At 50.3% G+C, this 21,299-nt stretch overlaps 1 protein-coding gene and 1 long non-coding RNA gene across 7 annotated transcripts in view; one reads left to right on the top strand and one right to left on the bottom strand.

Moving 5' to 3' along the window:
* Nucleotides 1–1,703: 1,703 nt before the first annotated feature.
* LOC144380065 (uncharacterized) lies at nucleotides 1,704–5,315 on the bottom strand. Its single transcript, XR_013443826.1, has 2 exons — nucleotides 5,250–5,315; nucleotides 1,704–2,541 (listed from the first exon to the last, which is right to left on the bottom strand). It is a non-coding gene; the product is annotated as an uncharacterized LOC144380065 (long non-coding RNA).
* The window catches only part of GGTA1 (glycoprotein alpha-galactosyltransferase 1 (inactive)), a 55,389-nt gene continuing 37,534 nt past the window's right edge, over nucleotides 3,445–21,299 (top strand). For 4 of the 6 annotated variants that reach the window (XM_078061717.1, XM_078061715.1, XM_078061716.1 and 1 more), the window contains exon 1: nucleotides 3,445–3,914. The gene's annotated coding sequence lies outside the window, so the exon portion shown is untranslated. Of the gene's footprint in view, nucleotides 3,919–4,866; nucleotides 4,888–21,299 lie in introns of those variants that run through there. The other 2 variants (XM_078061713.1, XM_078061714.1) reach the window with 2 other exon arrangements.

Below are 21,299 nucleotides of genomic sequence, written 5' to 3'. Positions count from 1 at the left end.
AAGTTCCACAAAAACTCTGTTGAGCTTTGTTTTGGACGGAAAGGTTGGTTTGAAGGGAATAAATTGCAATCTTGATGATGGTGAAGCTTCCCAGCACACATACGGGTCCTTCTCTTCCCACCTCAGGACTTTGGCACATGACTGACTGCTTGGATCGCTCTCCCCAGCCAACTCTTCCTTCTTCCAGGCTCAGAGTCCTCTCTATCCGTACTTCTCCCTCAGAGCCCTGATGGTTTGTCCTGAAATCATTAATTGGGTGGGTCTTGGTTTAACATCTGGGCTGCAGACTCCTCCAGGGCTATGAAGCTGTCTTGCTTGTTTGCCTTGGTGTCCTCCACTTGAAGAAGAGGAGTTGACACATAGTAGGGTTCCAATAAATATTTGTTACAAGAATGAAGGAGGTAAAGGGAAGAAGGTCTTTGGGCCCTGGGGTACTTTGGCCATACTGATGTAGGAAAGACGTTAGGGTTCAAAGCTGATGGCCAAGAAAGAATTCTTGAGACATTTTTGGTACAAAAAGGTGGTGTTATTAAAGCACGGGGACAGGACCCATGGGCAGAAAGAGCTGCACTGGGGTCATGAGGAGTGGCCTATTATATACTTTCAAGTTGGGAGGGGGTTAGGGGTAGCATAAGTCTCTAAAGAATTTTGGAAGCTAAAAAAAAAATTAAAAAAAAAAAAAAAGAATTTTGGAAGCAAGGTTTCCAGGACTTTGAGTGGCTAGCTATTATTGGGAAAAGGTCATTTATTACTGTTTAATAAAACCTGAGTCATGAGACCCTTCAGATGTACATCAGTGGTTCATATGCTTGGGGGATGATTTCCAACATGTATCTTGGGGGACAGAGATAAAGTTTCCAAAGGAATTTTTATATGTTCAAGTAGACTCACAAGATCCTGGGGCTTGGGCTAAGATTGCCTTTTGCCCTTAGCAAAGTAGTAACATCGAGGCATCTGAGTTACTAGAGGAATGTCACTCTGCCTGTTTTAAGGACATGTCAATCAGCTGTAAGTAGTAAGGAAATTTAATAATTTTTCTTCTGCCTTTGTTTCCCGCATCAATACCTAGAGAGATGGTGAACAAAGTGACTTGGCTGCGCCTTGGCTTTCTTCCCTGGAAAATGGGGATGTGATGAGGGTGTGCTGATTAAGTGGGCTTAGGTATGGCTAGAGTGCTTGGAGCAAAGCCTGACAAGTGGTCAGAGCGAGCGAAGTGCCTACCTGACCCACCCCTCCCTTCCATGAATTCAGCCTCACACTCCTGTGATGTGGCGGCAGGTTCCAAAGCCCTGGTTGCCAACAATTAGCTCGTTTTGGTTTTACCTCCCCCATGATGTGGTCATCTTATCCCATTTTGCATATAAGGCAAATAAATCTCAGAAGGGACGAATGACTAATCTAAGGCCTTAAACCTAGAACTCCTGACCCCAAGCCCAGCGAGTAGAGTCTTTAAGGTGTTTTCCAGGTCTGATATTGTCAGTAGAACTGAAGTTAAATTGTGAGAACTACATGGATCCTCTCGAAGTAAAACAAAACTTCCAGACCCACAGTGTTGACTTAAGTTATAGTTATCTTATTGTTACTGAAATAACAATAAATCTAAATTAAGCATGAACTCCTCAAGCTCACAGCTCTAGAAACCAACTGTAAAGCCCAAACAAATCTTCTAAGGAAACAGAGACACAACCATGAAACCAAGAAAATCCAAGTTAACAACATTTAATGAATGGGACTGATGATGTGTTGCTGAAATCAAATGTCTGACATTGGGGTTTAACAGTAGCAGAGTAATGTTTTTACATGTTTTGTTTCCGGTGTCATCATCTTTTGATTTTGATCATGATGAGCCATCACTTGAACCACTGTCAGAGTTACCGTCATTGTTTTCTTAAAAAAAAACAAAAACAAAAAAACCCCAGCTCATTTATAATCCAGTTTGATGGGCCGAGCAACTTCAACAATGCATTCTCCAAAGCGATAATGAAAAATGGAAAATAATGCACTTAGTATTACATCGCTCATTGTATATTTATGGTGATAGTACAAGTGTGTTCACCAAAGACAATAATGGCCCAATTTATGCTCTAGCAAAGGACCCATTGTGCTGATTGCCATGGAGCTCCTCATTCCTGAGCTGCTGTGTGGGGCTGATGATTCAATTCTCCCACCATTTTACTCCACTGGACCTGTTGTAGCTTTTGGAGGGCTGGTGCTGGTGAGCTCCAAAAGAATTCTTGAGACGTCTTTGGTGCAAAAAGATGGTTTTATTAAAGTGTGGGGACAGAACCCGTGGGCAAAAAGAGCTGCTGCCCTGGGATTGTGAGGAGCAACTGATTATATACTTTGGGGTTGGGGGAAGTAAAGATAAGGGAAGTTCCAAAAGGATTTTCATATGCCAAAGAAGACTCATGGGATACGGGAGGCCTGGCTACTGTCAAGCTCAGGTTGTTTTTCCCTCTAGCAAGTCATTAACATTAAGACAGTTGGAAGCTTCCTGGAGGAAGGTTATCTTCGGCCTGTCTCAAGTACTTGTCAATGGGCCTGCAGGTTATAAGGACATTTAATTTTATCTACAATTCCTTCTCCCCTTGTTTCCCACATCAGACCCATCAGGAAACTTCATTCTCCCACGTTCCAAGAAGAGCACCTGACCCACTGGCAGCCTCTGGGCATCCTTCAAGCAGTCAACCAGGCCTCTGTTCCTTTCTCGTTAGCATCAAACAATTAAAATTATACATTACACTCAGGCTTTGTGCCACTCTCCTGGCGTCAAAGTATAGTTCCAATGCATTAAAATATTGAAGAAGCTGATTTCTCAGTCTCTCAAATTGAAGTTCAATGGCAAATGACCCTACTAGCAAAAGGAAGTTTTGACTTTCCACCCGCAAAATACCTGGTCGTGAGCCCCAGAGGGGGAGTAGGATGCCTATTGTCTTCATGAGCGCAGGGCAAGCTAAGCGAGGGCAGCCGGATGTGCCTACCTCAACTCACCAGAAGTGAACCGCTGTCATACCGGGCGCAGAAGCACAGACTCTCAAATAGATTTTTTGGGGGGTTCCCTTTTAAATAATTCCAGTGGAGAACCCCAGGGGGTGTGTCGGGCGTTTGAGAAACTTGGGCTGGAGTCTGTGAAGGTGCGCGGGCAGGACCCGCGCCCGGTGCCCAGTGAGCAGCCCCCACTTCCGGAGGCCAGGACTTGGGGGGCTCCGGCAAGGGCCGCGAAGGCTCCAGCCCGCCCGCCTGTCGCTGTCTCCATCTGCGCTCTTCCTTCCCCAGGAAACAAATGGTGGATCAGACCTCCCAGGCTCTCGGCTGCCCCAGTGCTGGGCGGCGCGCCAGGGCACCGAGGCCCCTCCCTGCCGCACGGGGTGACAGACCCCACCCCACCCCACCCCCGGAGCTCCCGGTCCCCCCCCCACCCCCACCACGTGCAGCCCGAGACGGCAAAGAGGCCCAGCCACCCTCACCAGGGATTTTCTTTTCTTTTTTTTGCTGGTTGCAGGCTTTTTTCTGCCTGAGTGAAAATGAAACCGACACCCCCTCGGCCTCCCCGCCGGCAGACACTCGCACGCACCCGCACTCACGCACTCGCGCGGCCGGCCTCCCGGCCGCCAGTGTCCGGGGCGGGCCCGGCTCTGCACACACAGCCGCGGGCGGCGCCGAGCGGGGAGCGCCGCCGCTGAGAGCGCTCGCCGGCTCCCGCGCGCCCCTGCCCGCCGCCCGCCGCCCGGGAGCAGCGCCCGGCGGCCCGGCGGCCCGAGCGCAGGCTGCACACCCCCGCCCCGGCTCGCCGCGCGGGGCTCGGGCAGAGGCGGCGCGGCGACTGTGCGGGCGGCCGAGGGCGCCGCCGGGCCGGAGACCGAGGCGCCGTCCAGCATCCCCCGGGCCCCGTGCGCCCGGGCTCTGCGGATCAGGTGGGTCCCGCGGGGCGCCGCCCGAGCCCGGGGAGGCCCGGAGCTGGGCCCGGCGCGGGGGCTGCGGGCGTGGCGTGGGGGCGGCGGGGACGAGGAGCGGGCCACCGCTCCGGCCCTGCCCTGTTTCTGCCCTGCCTGTGTCCTCGCTTTTGTTCTTGTCGCTATCTCTCTGCCCCAGTCCCTGTCCCCATCCTGTCCCTATCGCTGCCTCTGCCCAGCCTCCAGACTCGCCCGAGGGGCTGCGGGCGGGGTTCTCCCCACGCGGTCCGCGGGATGCGGGCGGGAGAGAGGAGGCCCGGGGAGGGGGCACGGGGTAGGACCCCCGTCCCCGAGGAATCTCGAAAGGAGTGAGGGGGTCTGTCCCCTCCTGTGGAGCGAGACAGAAGATGGCTCTCGCCCAGGACCGGACGGGAAGAGGATGCCCCTGGGAAGGGGGAGCCTGGGAAGGTAAAGAGAGGGGCGCGCGAGCCCCTGCAAGCAGGAGCACAGGGGGGAGTGGTCGGAGAGCGAGGACCGAGCCAAACGCCCGGCGTGGGGAAAGTTTCAAACATTTGTAACTTCGGCAGCAAAAGGGCCTGCTGCACTCGGGTGAAGGGAGGAGACAGGGTCCCTTTGACTTTACAAACCACCCCGTTCCTGCTCGAAAGGGACACCACCCCGCCTTTGAAAATGGCAGAAAAACAGCTAAACAGAATGATTGCACAAACTCTTGAAAGGCATCCAAAAAACAGTAAAGTGGAAAAAATTGTCAGCTCTCGAGGAGAGAAAGAGAGCGAGACGAATTGAGATTTCCCAATCTTCCCGCTGCTAGGCGGGAAGAAGGAGGAAGGCGAGGAGGATGTTAATCCCCCCCCCCACCCCCCCACCCCCGGAAGGAAGAGAGACCCGGGCGGCTGCTTTTGTGGCTTTGCTTATCGTTTGCACGCCGGCTCCAGGACAGGCCTCGTTATCTCCTCCATTTACCTGATTATAGGTATGTCTCAGGAGGCAGGGGATGCCCCGGGGAGCCCAGGCCTCGCTGCTGCTTAGCTGGGAGACACTTGCGCAGGGGAAGCCTCAGTTTCTGCAACTCTGAAATGGGGACGCTGCTCTGAGTAAGAAAATGCCAGGGTGGAGGGGCCCGTGTGAGAGTCGCCGGCTGGGGACATGGGTTATTCTGTTGCACTTCTGTGTCTCTTCGGCTACACTAATCAAACACTTTCTATCTTGTTCCAAGTTATTGCTGGGTTTACCTTACCTCCTCTACCAGATGGGGGGCAGGTGCAGATCTCAGTTATTGTTACAAGTGGCAGATACTCTGAGGAAAGCAGAGCTGAAAAAATGCCTAGGGTTTACCTGGTCCAAGAGACTTCAGACTGTGTCCCTGGGAGTCCTGTGATCCTGGCTGTGGAGCCACCATAGTGGGGGAGGAGAGCCTCCAGGGCAGGCTCTGACCCCTCCCTTCCTTCTTTCAGACGGAACAAGTTTCCTTCTAGAAGGCTTTATCTCTCCTATATATTGGGAAACCCCAGGGGCTGTTTTTAATATCACATTCCTCAGATCCAGTCTGATTTGGTCGTTTTCAGTGGAGAAACTGAGTCAAGAGGTATGCAAAGTGATAAGTGTAAGATCCTCTGGTGGCCTAAACCTTGCCAGGAAACCTGTCTCGTGAGTCCTGGGCTGGGAGCCCCTTTCCCTGGCCCTGGTGGCTCTGAGCAGCCATTCCTCTAGGTTTCAGCACCAGCACGCCTGAGGCCCTGACTCCAAGGCCTCAGGTCCACCATCTCCTCCTTCTGGGAGAGGAAGCCAAGAATCATAATGTCTGAGATTTTTTGGGGGGACCTTTGTGGAACCTTCACATGGGAGTTGGTTTCACAGGCTGAGATCAAAAAGAAATACGTTCAGCAGGAGCTAGTCAGCACACTGCTCCCATCTCAGCCCAGCCGGTCGGGGTGGGGAGTTCAGTTCAGCGAGGCCAAGCAGCTCACCCCCCGGGCACTCAGCTTTTAACTCGCAGCTGGGATTGGAATGCAGCTCTTTCTGACTTTTAAGGCTTGTGCTCTTTACATTACGTTATCTCTCACAATGGGTAAAAAATGGCTAATGGACAGATGTCATTAAGATGGGAGCAAGGGTGAGGGGAGGATGGCTGAAAGGGGGGCAGCATTAAGTGGGAGACTGGGCTTTCATACTATAAATGTAATCGTATTTGAAATGGGTGTGCTTTCTGCACTGTACTTTCTTTTTTAGTTTAGTGGGTTTTTTTATAGATACTTAAAATTATTTTATTTTTCTAATTTTTAATTAAAGCATAATCTACATACAATAGCATTCACAGATCTTAAGTGTTCAGTTCAAACATGTTTTGACAGTTGTTTACAGCTATGTAACTGCCACCCAAAATGAGATGTAAATATTTGCATCATCCAGAAAGTTCCCACATCCAACTAATTTTTCTTCTGTCCTTGCAAGCAATCATTTTTCTGATTTTATTACCATTGATTAATTTTGCCTGCTCTTGGGCTTCACATAAATGGACTCGTACTGTATATCTCAGGTTTATTTCACGTGACATAGTGGTTTTCAAGTTCACATGGATTGCTGCGTATATGAGTATTTGTCCCTTTTTATTGCTGAGTAGTATTCGTTCCATTGGATGGATATACCACGGTCTGCTTACTTATTCTCTTGTTGACGAACATTTGGGGTTATTTCCACTTTGAGCTTATTTCTTGTAGAATTCTTTTGTGGACGTTTGTTTTCATGTGGGAGTGAAAGCACTGGGTCACAGGGTATATACCCTTTTACCTTCCCACGGCAATGTATGAGGCTTGTGATTATTCTGCACCCTTGACAATGTCTGATGTTGTCGGTCGTTTTGATTTTAGCTATTTTAGTGGCTGGGTGATGGTATCTTGTACCTTCTATTTTTACAATGGAATTTTAAGGGTTGTTGGAGGAGACAGCATGAACTGGGGACAGAATATGGAACAGGATGGTAGTTTGGAGGCCAGTAGTTGGAATTGTGACCTTAGGAGTAGGAATTTCTGGGCTCAGGCGAGCTCTCCGTGTATCACCTGAGATTTAAGACCTGGTACTTGTACTTTATAAACCAGGCAAGTTCGTCCATGTTTATGGCTTTAAATGCTGCCTCCAGGACAGTCATCTTTATCTCCAGTTCACATCTCCGTTTTGGGTCCCCGATTCACATGTTTAACTGCCCATTGGGCATCTCGGATGTCTTAACGACACTCCAGACTTGACAAGACTGAAACACAACTCATGATCTCATATTGGCTTTCTGGCATGGGTCACTGGATGGATGATGGCAGCACTGAGAGAATATATAAAGAGGAACGTCTGGGTCAAGGGCAGGGATAATGTATTTGGTTCCATGCTAAATGGTGCGGAGCAATCTGGGAAGATAAGGACAGGAAAATGCACTGGGCCGTTAGGAGATGACTGAAAGCTGCTGGGAGTAGCTTTGGTGGAATGGAGGGCAGGCAAGCTAGGTTGCTGAGACATGAGAGAGAAAGAAGCAGAGGTGGTGCATGCAGGCAGTTCTTGAAAGAAATTCGTTTGAAAAGGCCGGAGGGAGATTGAGCTACAGTTGTACGAAGACAGGGTGAAGGAAAGGATTTTAAGATGCAAAGGACAAGGGAGGTGGAGGCTCAGGGGAAGGACTCAGTCCAGGAGAGGGAAGGATGGCCGATAGAGCAAGGTGCAACCAGGAGGTTGATTTGAAAGAAGGATGGATGTCTCCTCCCCTGAGACTGGATGTGAGTGAATGAAGGTGAGAAAGCTTCTTTGTTGACCCTCCACGTGCACAACTTTCATGATGTGCAAGGTTCTTCACCGTCTGCTCCCTTCTCATCTCAGATAGCTAGTGTGTATCAGTTAGCTTTTGCTGCAGCTATCCTGCATAACAAACAAGCCCCCAATCGTAGCTTATGACCACAGCAGTTTATGGTCCACCTTACATGGTGGCTGCAGAGCAGGTGGCTACATGGTCTTGTGGCTGTGCTCCAGGTGCCAGCCAGCCAGATCTGCTCCACGTGTCTTCTCACTGCAGGACGCAGGCTGAAGGAGCTGCCTCTATCTGGTGGGTGTTATTTTCATGGTTAGAGCTGGAGGACGAAAGGCATGATGTGATGCCTCATAAAGCATGCACTCTGAGCAGGCACACTGTCACTTCTATCCACGTGCTGTTGGTCAAAGCCAGTGATATGCCCAGGCCCAAAGTCAATAGGACAGGCACGAGTAGGGGGAGGGACAGAGGGACAAGCAGACTCCCCCTTCCCCCCACCGCCCCGAGCAAGGAGCCTGATGCAGGGCTCCATCCCAGGACCCTGAGATCATGACCCGAGTTGAAGTCAGATGCTTAACCGACCCTTTTTTAAAAGATTTATTTATTTATTTTAGAGAGAGAGAGAGTGTGTGATGGGAGGAGAGGCAGAGGGAGAGGGAAAGGGAGAATCTAAGCAGACTCCCCGCTGAGCACAGAGCCCGATGTGGGGCTCAATCCCAGGACTCTGAGATCGTGACCTGAGTTGAAATCAAGAGTCAGATGTTTAACAGACTGAACCACCCAGGCATCCCAACAGGCACATTTCATTTTATTGTGCTTTGCAAATACTGTGTTTTTTACAAATTGAAGGTTTGTGGCAACCCTGGGTCCAAAAAGTCTCTCTGTGCCTTTTTTTTTTTTTTTTTTTTTTTTTGCGACAGTGAGAGCACATGAGCAGGGGTGGGAGGGACAGAGGGAGAGGGAGAGAGAGAATCCCAATCAGGCTCCATGCCCAGCTTGGAGCCCAAGGTGGGGCTCGATCTCAGGACTCTGAGATCATGACCTGAGCAGTTATCAAGAGTCGGACGCTTAACCGACTGAATCACCCAGGGGGTCCCATCTGTACCATTTTTTTGCAACAGCAGTTGCTCAGTTTGTCTCTGTGGTACATTTTGGTAATTCTTGCAATATTTTCATTATTTCAACAAACTCTTTCATTATTACTATATTTGAATTGCTGCAGTCTCATGAGAGAACTGTAATGGATGAGGAAGGACTTATGGATGAGCAAAGAACATGGTTTCTTGAGCTGGAATCCACTCCTGGTGAAGATGCTGTGCAGATTGTTGAAATGACAACAAAGATTTAGAATATTACATCAACTTGGTTGATAAATCAGCGGCAGGATTTGAGAGGCCTGGCTCCAATTTTAAAAGAAGTTCTACTGTGGGTAAAATGTTATCAAACAGCATCTCATGCTATAGAAAAATCATTCATGAAAGGAAGAGTCAGTTGATGCGGCAAACTTCACTGTTGGCTTGGTTTAAGAAATTGCCAGAGCCACCCCCACCTGCAGCAACCAGTTACCCTGATCAGTAGCTGTCAACATCAAGGCAAGACCCTCCTCCACCAGCAAAAAAATTCCAACCTGCTGAAAGCTCAGATCCTGGCTAGCACTTTTTTTTTTTTTAGCAATAAAGAATTTTCTCATTAAGACACGTACGCTGTTTTTTTAGACATAGTGCACTTAATAAACTACAGTGTGGCAGAAACATAACTTTTATAGGCATGAAAAAACCAAAAAATCCATTCGATTCGCTGGGTTGCGGTATTTGCTTTATTGCGGTAGTCGGGAATTGAACCTGCAGTATCTCAGGGGTATGTCTCTAACTCTGCTTTTTGGCAGGGAATGATGCTTGGGAACAGTAATCCAGTTGGCCACATGTATTTGTTAATAACTCCCTGATACAAGTCTTCACTGATTTTTTTTCTCTCTCTGACGAATCCCCATCGCGCGGTCCACTCTTTGGTACGGTTGCCCTCTCCTCGGGCGTGGCAGCATGCTTTCAAGCCGCTGTCGCGCACACGGTCCCTCTGCCTGGGAGTTTCCCCCAGGACCGAGTGTATGACCCCTACCTCTTTGTCGTCCTGTTGTGCCTTGGGTCCTGCTTAGTTGAGGGGCAGCCGTCTCCAGCCCAGGCCGCATCTCTATGGCTCCCTGCTGTCTGCTCCAGGCTCCTGTCCTCTAGAACATCCTGGCACTGCAGCCCACGCCTTGCCAGACACCACACTGATTGGGGTTTTGATCTTTCCCAGGCTCCACTCTGCCCTCAGGGTAAGGCCTGCGTTCCTTTACGGGACATCCAAGATCCTGCAGGAGCTGCTGTCTGAGCCACTCTTTATTCTCCTCTTCCCCACCCCCACCCCCCCTTAGAATTTCTGCTCCAGCCTCAGGGAACGACTGCAATTCCTGAAACCCTCTCTTGGCTTTATGGCTCTGGGCTTTTTCTCATGCTGTCCCCTCTGCTTGGAATGCCCTCTTCACTTCCTCCCCAAATCCACCTGCAGACTCCTACTCATGCTTCATGACCCAGCTTAATCATCATCCTCTCTGTGAAGCCAGGCTCTTCATCCTGCCTTCCGGAGGCAGGGGCTCCCCCCAGCCACCCCGGGGAACGTGCAGTTACATTCTGTCACCTGTTATTTCTTTCTTCCTTGGTGAGCTGCAGGAGCCAGAGGGCACGGCGCACTTTACCGACCCACCACCTGGGCCAGGTCCCAACTTGGGGGCCAGGTCCCAACTTGGAGAGTGAGTGATCTGAGAGGGCGGGGGAGAGCCCAGGGAGAGCACGGTCTGGGAAGTGCCGGGCAGAACGAGGTTCCCGGGAGGGAGGATGTTGTCAGGAGGGTTGAATGGTGCTGAGAGGCTGGGTGAAATGAGCCTGGAAGAGATCAGCTGGCTATGGGTTGACAGCAAAACCCCAGGGAAAACAGAAAAATAATGATAGAATTATTATTATTATTATTATTAGAGTTCTCTGCACCAGTCGACAGTTCGAAGAGTGAAATCATATTTCTGCCTTGCTTGAGCATCACAAAAGCCCTGTGAGGGCAGCAGATTAGGAATTAGGCCCCCATTTTATAGGAGTGGGGGGAAATTGAAGGATGGGGGTTTTAATGTTTTGGCCAAAGTCTCTCAAGAACTAATGGCAGAAGGGAGGCATGAAAGCCCAGTCCCGACTCCAAACATAGTGTGGCTTGGAGACCCTGGCGGGGTACAGGCAGGGGGAAGGAAGATGCCTCTGAAGGTTCAGGGGTCCTGGGCACAGATCCATGTCCAGCCCAGGACACGGCTGCTACCTGGTGCCGCTCAGACAGACACCAACCAGAGAGAGTGAAAGGTAACCTCTGGAAGAGGCCGGGAGGGAGAGAAGCCAGGTCTTGTGATGAGTTCTCAATGAAAGTTTTTGGTTCCTACTCGCCAGTTTGGACACCAGGGACTGTGGTTCTAGGAGATGCACCTGTTCCAGAGACTCGTGCTTTGAAATTAGCTATTCGTTCAACAGCCACTGAGCTACCATAAATTCATTCACTCATGTATCGACGGATCCAGAATCTGTTGGGCAGCTACTATGTGCTGTGCTAGCTACCTGGGACGTAGCAGTGAACAGAGACACAATCCCTGCCTACAGGGAGGCTGGGATTTGGCTGGGGAGACCGTCGTTAAAAAACAGACTGCACAGCAAGAGCCGTGAAGGAGAAGAGCGGGGTAGGGTGTCACAGGGGCCTGAACCTGTCAGGGGAGGTGGTCAGGGAGGACTTCCTTGAGGAAGACACCTGTAAACTGAGCCCCATGGGAGTTAGAGGGTGAAGAGGGAAGTGTTTTCAGGCAGAGAGAAGAGGCTGTAAGAACCAATCATCCTGGTATCCCGCTGGCTGTTCCAGAACCCAGACGGCCTTGGTGGCCAGGGGATCCCAGAGAGGGCAGCAAGCCTGGGACAATGGGCCAGCCGCCCAGAGGGATGACGTTGGGGTTGGTAGCTGCCCTCCTGTCTCCTCCCTCAGGGAACCATGCAGGAGTCCTCAAGTGGCCCTCCAGCTGTCACCCCCGAGAGGAACTTGCTCGGCTTCTGTGGGGAAGGCAAAGCCACTTCTCAAAATCGGGGGCAGGGTCTTGGTGTGCTCGGTTGACTAAATCTGTGGTTGTCTATAGAGTGGTATTTTGTATAGCAAATTCTGTTTTCCTATGTTAGCCAGAGCTGTGCAGAGGAAGGGCAAATTAATATTCCTGGGGCAGATTTAATTGAGTGCTTAGGCATTCATTCCTGGGCGCGTGCAAGTGCTCAGTAAATGCTTGGGGTTAATACATTGAGTAGCAGCCGAGAACGTGTACTGGTCAGAGATCATGGTTGTAAAGCCACAGGTGGAGGTTCTAGCTCACAGAGGCAGAAAAGGCAGGCATTGGAAGGATTTCTTTTACTGCTCGCAGTATCCCTGGGGATGCTGGAAAACCAAGCTGGCCAGAAGCAGTAAAGGTCGGGCCATAGACAGCACAGTTAGGGTCTTGCCCGGGAGCTGATTCTAGCCCTTGTGCCCCTGGAACTGCTGTAACATTTCATGGGCATCCGAACCTTCATGCACTTCTTTAGGATGTAAAACCACTAACTGGCCAGGTCTAGGTGACGCTCCTGCAATTCAGGGGCACACGGGCGGACAGGAGCGCGTCTGGCCCCTTCCGCTCTGGTGGCCGGAGGGGATTCCTGACATGAGGCTGAGAAACCACAGAGCCCACCAAAGCCACCAGAGTTGGGGCACCCTTAGTGCCTCAGGATCCTACAGGCCTAAGGAGAGTCACAGGGCTGGAGCTGCGGGAGGGAGAAGGCTTCTGGGGAACTCTCAGAGGGGCAGCCTGGCCTTGATCACCTTATTGAACCTCTGGGCCTCAACATTCTCAGGTGTAAAGTGGACTGGAGCGGAGTTTAGAGACAAATGTGCCCAGAGGCGTGGTGCTATTAAATGGGAAACCTCAAACCTGTCATTATTATCAATAGAAATAATAGTAACTTCACTCAGCTGTTACCAGAACAGTTCTCAAAGGAAGGAAACCTAACATATGAAAATCTAGAGGTCAGAAGGGGACCGCAAACATTTCTACAAACAGATTCTCTGCAGGGGTTCCTTTAAATTTTTGCCTCCTCAAGATACTTACCGTAGGACTTAATTGACCAAAACTAAATGAACAGACTAATGAAGGAACCACCATCTGACAGACCCTTGATAAGTGCTGTTGAAGAGACCAGTTGTTTTGCAGGAACAGACAGATCCGTTTAGAGATCCTAGTCTGGCTTCCTCACTGGGGAAGCCTTAAAAAGGAAGAGAAAGTTCAGGCCACGTGACTAGAGGCTCGGGGTGGGGGTGGGGGCATCCCCAGGAGAGTTAGGGCTGCACGCCACACCCTCTGGTGGGAAGGACACAGACTCCCACAAACACAGAACGCCCGGGTTAGATCTAGACACGGAGGCATGCTGGTAAATGTTTCATGACTAGCTCCTCCAGAACTGAAAAAGCCCCGATACGTGGTATTTGCCAATTTCCACAGTATGAATATTTCCACCGTGACCAGTTTCAAGCCACCAGTTGAGGAATTGGGAGCATACTGTTAGCACTTGCCTCTCTCTCCCCATACAGTTGGTTCGAAATAACCTCAAGGGTATACCATGTAATAAAACAATTAGGAAGTGTTGAGTTTTGATGATTACCTTTGTTCTTAATACAGTTCATTTAATTGTAAGGTTATACAATTTAATTTTTAATGATGGCTGTGTTTAACAACTCACTTGCCAAATTCCTGAAAATTTAACAGTTGGCCCTTGCAAGCCAACATGAGCCAGCTTCAGCATGCTCCTGGCTTGGAAGGTCCCTGGAGACCCCGGAGAAAGGCCAGTGCAAACAGGATCCCAAACAGCCCGCCCCACCCCCACCGTCAGTCTCAAACATGTTAACATCTTTTTGTTTTTAATTTTTTAAAAAAGATTTTATTTATTTATTTGACAGAGAGAGACACAGCGAGAGAGGGAACACAAGCAGGGGGAGTGGGAGAGGGAGAAGCAGGCTTCCCGCCGAGCAGGGAGCCCGAAGTGGGGCTCGATCCCAGGACCCTGGGATCATGACCCGAGCCGAAGGCAGACGCTTAACGACTGAGCCACCCAGGTGCCCCAACATCTTGTTTTTAAAAGATTTATTTATTTATTTGAGAGAGAGAGAACGAGCGTGAGCTGTGGGGGAGGGGCAGAGGGAGAAGGAAAGAGAGAGAATCTCAAGCAGACTCCCTGCTGAGCACGGAGCCCCATTTGGGGCTCGATCTGAGGACCCTGAGATCAGGACCTGAGCTGAAATCAAGAGTCGGATGCTTACCCGTCTGAGCCACCCAGGCACTCCACGTTCCCATCTTTTATTTGCTTTATGACCCTTTCCACCACCTGAATTACGTCCTTAATTATTTGTTAATTATAGTTATTAATTTGATTTGCTTACCAACTGGAATGTGAGCTCTGTGAGAACAGAGTACTTAACTGTTTGGTTCACTGTCACGTCCCCAGTGCTTAGAACAGTGCATCCGTGTCGTAGGCCCTCAGTAACAGTGGACCCATCGAATGAATGGAAGTGAGTCAAGGAGCCTTCCAGGGTTTGAATCCTGCCTCTGCTATAAAGGGCGTCTTTCCTTGAGCCTCTTCCTTCATCTGCAAAAGAAAAGGATTTGAGCAGAAACCCCTAAGGTTCCCCGCAGCTATTAAAACGTCTCACTCGCTGAGAAAGACACCCCTTCCACACAGTGCAGCCGAACAGAGAATCTCCAGTGAGCATCACCAAGGGTAGGAGCTAGCGCATGGGGTTTGAGGACTGCCGGGTTTATTCTTTTCCTCTGTGGACAGCTTTTTTAACCCTGAGTGCCAATGACTTTCCTTGAGCAGCGTGACCGGTTCCTGCCCAGCCTTCTGGACTGTGCTGAGAGAGCCAGGCCCTGCCTGTTCAGTGGCAGCCGAGAATTCGAGGCCTATGGCATTTGCCACTGGGCGAAATGCCCTCGGCTCAGGATGGTGGCTCTGCCTGGGTGAGCCGTTCCAGCAAGACAGGAGCCTAAACTCCACCTTGAGCACAGAGCCCACTGGAGCCACATCAGGGTGGCTGCGGGAGGCAGAATATGACCCTCTGTCTCTTGCACCACGCTTTAGGGCTTAGGACAGTGTGGAAGAAGAAGAGTCAGTCCTTCTTTGTTCCTCTGTTTCTATTTTTTTTTTTTTTTTTTTTTTAAAGATTTTATTTATTTATTTGAGAGAGAGAATGAGATAGAGAGAGCATGAGACGGGGGAGGGTCAGAGGGAGAAGCAGACTCCCCGCCGAGCAGGGAGCCCGATGTGGGACTCGATCCTGGGACTCCAGCATCATGACCTGAGCCGAAGGCAGTCGCCCAACCAACTGAGCCACCCAGGTGCCCTGTTCCTCTGTTTCTAATCCTCCACGGGTGATACTTTGTTAAAACACAGTAAAATGAATATCCTCTCAATTTCTCTGCCTCCTCCTGCGGGAGAAAACAGCATCCTTCCACGGGCCTCGCTCTGAGAGCCTCTGCCCAGGGGGACGTCGGCCAAGGCTCCTTGCGTTGCCACAGCAGCCGGCAGAGGCAGGGATTTGAGTATCCTGCCTGTGCCGGTGAGGAAACTGAGGCCGGGCGGGGTTCCAGACCCGCCCTGTGAGGACCGGAGGGAGGCAGCGCCGCCCACACCTCCCGCGTCCCTGCGGGGGAGAGACCAGCACGTCTATCAGCCAGAGTCCCCTGTTCTCTGCCCCTCGGGGGCTGTGATGGCTGAGTCCAGCATCTTTACCTGTGATGTGCAGGACAGAGACAGGAACAGGGCTAACCTCCCACCTGGCTCTTCTGCTGCATCTCATCGATCTTTCCAAACAGTCGGCCTCTCCAGGGCAAGCCGAGGGGACCAGGGACCCTCCCCCAGCTGCTGGATCTGGGGGCGCCCCCAGGCCTTCTCTGGGGCATCTGCCGGCCCCCCGAATCCGTCTGCTTTGGGAAAGCATCCTAGGACTTTCTGCTGTTTGCCCTACACTTCCCTTTTCCTGCCGTGCTTGGCTGCGCCTGAGATTCTGATTCGCTTTCTCTGAGGGACGGGGCGGCATGGGGCTGGCAGGGCCGGTAGGGCTGTCGGGGCAAGGTGAGAAAGGGAAGCGATCCAGAAACCAGAGGGACAATAAAACAACCGCTCACGCTCACGGGCATTTACTCGCCTCACATGCTGCCCAGGAGCGCTACAGGAGGCCTGGCTTTTCATCAGCCAGAAACCCCAGTTTTGCAAATGAGGAAACTGAGGCACGGAAAGGTTAAGACATTTCCCGGGGCCACATGGTAAAGGAGAGATTTGGGGCCTCAGACAGGGGCGAGGAGATGGCGCCCTCCATCATGGGACACCGCACTGCCTTCTGGAATTGAAAACAGTGAGCAGGGAGCCGGCACAGCCCCGAATCCAGTCCCCTTACTCAACATATGGGGAAACACAGGCCCAGAGAGGAGTGGGGGGGCTTCCCTGAGCTCAGGGGTCCTGCCCTCCGCCTTCTGCTCTGTCCCGGGATTCAGTGAGGCATCCGAGGAACAGTCGCAGGAACGTCCCCGAGACTCTTAATCTGCTCATTCTGGGCTCTGCAGCCCCTGCTAATGTACCAGGGTGGGGGTGGCAAGGGAGGCCCAGCCGGACACCAACAGGGTCCTCTGGCCACACTGTTGGAGAAAGGTCTTGGGCATGGAGTCTTGGCTTTAATAGGAAGTTCAGAAACTCTTTGTTCCCCCATGAGTCCAGCCATGCTTGAGAGCGACAAACTGGATGTCCCATTTCCTGTGTGTCTGCCCGGTCCGAGGTATAGCTCCCAAGGAAAGGCAGGGGGAGGAGGGAGCCTTCTTACTGGAATTACCATTGTTGATGGTGGGAAGAGCCCAGAAGGTTGCACCTGAATGCTTCGTTCTGGAGATAGGGAAACTGAGGCCCAAGAATGTAAGAACCTGTTCTCCGAACTTGTCCAGTGTGCCGGACTCACAATGGTTGTTGGGTTGGGTTGGGTTGGTTGGTTGGTTTATTGAGGGGATAAAATCATAGCATGTGTGAGCTGGCAGAAATCGGATACGTGCCCTGTCCACCTCCCCTTGTGTAGATGAGAACCTGAGGTCGGCGTGGTGGTGGGTGCGGACGGGAGGGTACTTTCTGAAGAGCAGACCCCTGAGAAGAACTCGTGTTTTGTTTTTTAATCAACGTACAACAAAGACCATTGAATGGCGCCTCTCTGCCAGCTAATTAACGAGCAGCCTTCCATCTCGTGGTGAGGCGTGTATGCCTATGTGTCCAAATACAGTGGTCAGTGTCCCCAAAGGAGAGGCATAGGGGGCTACAAGGGAGAGTAAGAATATAACAGGGAGACTTCCCTGGGGAGTGACATTGTCACTGAAGCCTAAAGGAAAGGAGGAGGGTACGTGGGTGTGAGGGGGCGGGGAAAGGTGTCCCAGGCAGAGGGAAGAGCATGTGCAAAGGTCTTGAGGCGGGAACTGCCTCATTTTACAGATGAGGACGCCAGAGCCCAGGGACTGGCAACTTACCTAATTTAGTGCCTCAAAGAATCTTCCTGTCCCCTCCCTGCCTTTTCTTGAAAACTTTTTTTAAAGAAAGAGGCAAGAGGTAAACAACTAACTGAACAAAGGAGTTAGTGGCGGAACTAGAATTATCAGAACCCCCACCCCCACCCCTTCATGCCAAGGGGGTTTTAGAAAACCCTATATCTGGCAATTGCCTAACTGAGTGACCTTGAATGAGACAGATAGACTCTTTGAGCCTCTGTTTCTTCATCTGTGAAATGGAGCCCACCTCCCGGCTCTGAGGATTTCACATGGACTCCTATGAAAGAGCTTTGTGCCGGCCAGTGTAGGAGCTAGAGCTGGGGGCCATGGGGCTGCTGGGGTCCCCTCCCCTGCCTTCCAGGGCTGCCCCTGAACTCTGGGTCTGAAGGATCCTGTCTTCACCCCACTGCTGTACCGTAATCCTGAAACCCACCACTCAGCATTAACTACCTTTGGTACTACCATGCTCCAATCCACCACCAAGACACACATGAATCTTGAACGGTGAACTTTAAGATATAAAGGAAGAAGCTTGTGAGCACCTACTATGCGCCCAACATCTCAGGGACACTTTACACTTTACATTTAGCCCCCACAACAGCCCTGCGAGGTGGGACCTTTCTTCCCATTGGTTGGGTAAGGACACTGCCTGAGGTCACATGGCCAGTGAGGAGCCACTCTGGGTAGCCCTGGCCACCTCATCCTACGCAGAGGACCCAGGAGTCAGGAAAGGTGGACGCAGTTGGCTTAGGATAGAGGGCACCTTGGCAGGGAGACACATCGCCTGCCCTTCCAACCAATATCCTTTAAATATTTGGTCGACAGTTGTTTGGAGTAGGGGGTGTTGGAGGAAATGGATTTGCAATGAACACAAACGGCAGGACGCTTGTGGATTTGTAATTCTTTCTGCCCAAGGACGTTTTCCAGAAGCAGAAGGAATAGAAATACACCGGCAAAGTCACTTTCCCGACTGGTGCGTTAATGTCCTGAAGAAAACACGGGCTGTCCCCCACTTTTCTGTAGCGTTCTTTCTCTCTTCAGTTTGCATTTGAGCTTTCCCAAGCCAGACAGCTTCTTGGGAAGCTCATTAGAGGATTATATTTTGGTTCTGTTTTTATTTGAAATTTATTTAAATATAGGTGAGAACAAATAGTCTTAAAAAGGGGAAGCACTCCGCCTGTCATTTATTTTGATTGAGTGGCTTGCTGTATACTTGAGAGTTGGCATCCTTGAACTTGGCTCCTTTTATTAAGTACATAAAGTATTGCTTCCATTTACACAAAAGGCAACAATGCATTTTTGGAAAGTGTCAGAGAACCACCAGATTTATTTAATTAAATAGCTTTTTGTCCAGTTTTGAAAGTAATTTATTCTCATCGTAGAACATTTGCAAATGCGGCGAAGTGGAAAGAATAAAGGGATGGTTCTGCCAGCCTCATCACACGATTCACCACCATTACCTGTGATTCTAGTTCTGGCTGGTACTTTTTTTTTTTTTTTAATCTTGGTGAAATATACATAACGTAAAATTTAACCATTATAACACTTTTTGGGTGAACCATTCAGAACCATTAAATACACTTACATCATTGTGCCACCATCACTACTGTCCATCTCTGGGACGTTTCCATCCTCCCAAATGGAGACTCTGTACCCGTTAAGCAATAACTGCCCATTCCCTCCATGCCCCAGCCCCTGGCAACCATTACTCTACTTTCTGTCTCCATGAATTTGACCACTCCAGGCACCTCATCTAAGTAGCATCCTCCAGTATTTGTCCTTTGGTGTCTGGCTTATCTCACTGGGCATAATGTTTTCAAGGTTTATCCCTGTGGAAGCAGGTGTCCTTCCTTTCCAAGGCTGAATAATATTCCAGGGTATGTATATAGCACTCTGTCTATCCATCCATTCATCAATGGACATCTGAGCTGTTTCTACCTTTCTGGCTATTGTGAATAATGCTGCTTAGACACTGTACACAAATACCTCTTCAGGAGGGCGCCTGGGTGGCTCAGTCTGTTAACCCTCTGCCTTCGGCTCAGGTCATGATCAGAGTCCTGGGATCGTTTCCCACGTCTGCTCCCTGCTCAGCGGGGGGGTCTGCTTCTCTTCCCTCTGGTCCTCCCCCAGCTTGTGTTCACTCTTTCTCAAATAAATAAATAAAATCTTTAAAAATAACCCCCAAAAACCCAAATACCTCTTCAAGTCCCTGTTTACAATTATTTTGGGTATATACCCAGAAGTAGGATTGCTGGATCATATGAGAATTCGATGTTTAATTTTTTGAGGGCCCACCATACTTGTCCAGTCATTTTGATACATTAGATCCAGAGTTGAGGTTGTAGTCTATGTGCAGTTTGGTATCTGGCTTTCTCATTTAATTTTCCATCTTATTAACTATTCTTCAGAAACAATGTTTTTTCTTAAAGGTCGTGTAGTATTCCACTGCATTGCTATCCACAAGTTTCCCCCTCCACGCATTGCTTTCTGCTCTGCAGCAAATGATTTTAAATTACGATGGTAAAATGAATAACCCTGGTGAGCAGCCTCATGCTGTGTCCATACTTGTGTTTGAGGAATACTCCACAGAAGTAGGCTGCTGCCTTTAAGGAATTTAAAAATTTCTCCTTGGGGATTCTTGGATGATCATCCAATTCAGTGGTTTTAAAAGTTCTTTGTAGCCAAGGAAACTTTACTACAAACAAAATAGCACATGGAAGCACAGCATATGATAGCAGACAGATAAAAGGGGAGATGATCAAAGGAAGGGTGGACAGGGGTTCAGACTCCTGCTCTCTCAGCCTCCCCATCTCCTCTCTGTGGTTCCTGAGGGTCTTCGGGAGATTCTGGGGTTCTCTAGAACACAGTTTGAAAATGACCAGGGTGATCCAGTGCCTTTATTTTATTTTTTTTTAAAGATTTTATTTATTTATTTGACAGAGAGAGAGATAGCAAGAGCAGGAACACAAGCAGGGGGAGTGGGAGAGGGATAAGCAGGCTTCCCGCCGAGCAGGGAGCCCGAGGTGGGACTCGATCTCAGGACTCTGGGATCATGACCTGAGCCGAAGGCAGACGCTTAACGACTGAGCCACCCAGGCGCCGCAGTGCCTTTATTTTAAAGAAGAGAAGACATCTTGAGCGAGGAAGGGACTTGCCCGAGGTCAAGTTCATTTTTGTATTCACTCATTCATTTTTTTTTCCTCAACACATAGCACTTAACTCCCTGCATGTTGGAATCACCTAGGGAGCTTGTTAAAAATACAGTTTCCAGGGATTCTTCTGGATTCCAAAGCAGTAGGTGTGGGGAGAGACCAGGGCTGGACCCCTTGCTCCGCAGTCCACACTGGGCTCGGTGGGGTGCTCCCATTCTAGCCCCCTGCATTTGCACATGCTTGTCCTTCAACCTGTGGACGCTCTTCCCCATGCGCTCACCCTTCGAGGCCCAGTTCAAAGGGATCCCCTTCCTCTCTGAAGCCTGGTGCACAACCCTGTGTGGGACGCTTCGTCCTTCCTCCTTCCTCTGTGGCCCCAGAACAGAACATCCCCACTTGCACTGACTTCTTTCCACTGTACGTACTAGTTAACTGCTTCCAGGCCTGGCTCCCCGACTAGAATGTAAGCTCCCTAGGGAGCCTGTATAATTTCTGCATCCCCTACAGCCCCAGGCGCACACTGGGTGCTTTGTGATTCTTGACTGACTGGCATCGGAGCTGGTACACACCCCATATCTGGAGGATAAAAAAAAAATCAGATAGCCAGCTACTTCTGGAAGGTCATAGAGCCCATCAGAGCAGAGCCAAGACTGGCACCGGCTGTCCTGAGGCTCGGCACTCAGCACTGGCCACCTGCCAAGGAGGACAGCTGTCTAGTCTGGACAGGGAGCACTGGCCCCAACTGCCTTATCCCCGAGTCCGATAATAGCCCAGATTTTCGGAAATCTAGAGAGCTG

This window comes from Halichoerus grypus, chromosome 14 (assembly GCF_964656455.1).
Source record: "Halichoerus grypus chromosome 14, mHalGry1.hap1.1, whole genome shotgun sequence".
NCBI classification, from domain to species: domain Eukaryota; kingdom Metazoa; phylum Chordata; class Mammalia; order Carnivora; family Phocidae; genus Halichoerus; species Halichoerus grypus.
This window is presented reverse-complemented; position numbering and strand designations above follow the sequence as displayed.